Source organism: Echinops telfairi, unplaced genomic scaffold (genome assembly GCF_000313985.2).
Source record: "Echinops telfairi isolate 266 unplaced genomic scaffold, ASM31398v2 ScPeMD7_2291;HRSCAF=2852, whole genome shotgun sequence".
In the NCBI taxonomy this organism is placed as follows: domain Eukaryota; kingdom Metazoa; phylum Chordata; class Mammalia; order Afrosoricida; family Tenrecidae; genus Echinops; species Echinops telfairi.
In genome coordinates, this window is record NW_022106189.1 from 37,225,152 (window position 1) to 37,226,381 (window position 1,230).

Genomic DNA, 1,230 nt, shown 5'->3' on the forward strand with positions numbered 1-1,230 from the left:
TATCAAGCACATTTGTACATATGTTGCCATCATTATTTTCAAAACATATTCTTTCTACTTGAGCCTTTGGTACTCTTGCCTTGTCAAGTACTCTAGTACTTGAGCCTACTAGCTACTCTTGTCTCCCTTCCCCCCTTCCCCTCATCCATAGCCCTTTGCAAACTGGTGTGCTCAGAATTTAAGATCTAATACACCCTTAACTGATAGTAAATATGACCAAATACTTCTTCCATGATACATGAAATTCAAAGGATTTCTCACTTCATTAAGAACAAACAAGAACTTAAACTGGTTGCTAAGACACACAATCTTCAAGGAGCAATAGACTTTTATTATTATTATTTTTTACAAAATACTTTTAGAATGAAGCTAGTTTCCACAGCATCTATCAGGAATCCAACTACAGGAAACAATGAGTGACCATGTTCAAGGATATAGATCACAAGCATGTGACAGGGATAATGTGTCCAATTAAGTGAGGACTCTTGCTATATTATTCACTAGCTCCTACACAGAGGATGCCCCAGATCTGACTACCCTGATGGCTCTGCTGAAAAGAAAATAATGACACTGACTGAAAAACCTCAAGGCATGTGCCCAGGCAGGTGACACGCCCTCAGCCCCAATGGGACCGCCAGACCAGGAAGTCTTCTCTTGACAAGCCGCCAGGGGGGATCTCCAAATCTGACAGTCAACTCCTCTGCCAGTCAAAGGTTAGGGGGTTTTCTGAATGATCGATGCTGTTACACTCTTTAAATGCGTGTTTGTGATGCCCTTTCTTAAGTGTTTTTGGACTTGATTCAGGAGGAAAGGAAGAAAATAGGAATGGTTGAAATTCAATGTTGACTGTCCTACTACGCCTCCGTGTTACCATCAGTAGTACCCCATCCCCCCAGTCTCCTCAGACTAGTCACCCGCCCCCAGGGCCCCCAACACGTCACTGCTCTGCACAACGCGGCCCGAATGGCTAACACTGACAAGCAGCCTGCCTCCTCAACCCCCAGAGAAGTCTCCCCATTCAAATTCCCTAAATGTCCTTCCCGTCGTCAACGCAGTTCCGTCAACAGCCTTACAAAATAAATAATAATAAAGATCTTGTCCTTTCAGCCATTCGCCCAAACTCTCCTTGTCACCAACGGCCACCTGGCCGCTCCAGCCCCAGACTCCGCTAACTGACAAACCCTTCCAACCGGTTGTCAACACCACCATCCTTCCCCCGCCCCTCGCCCC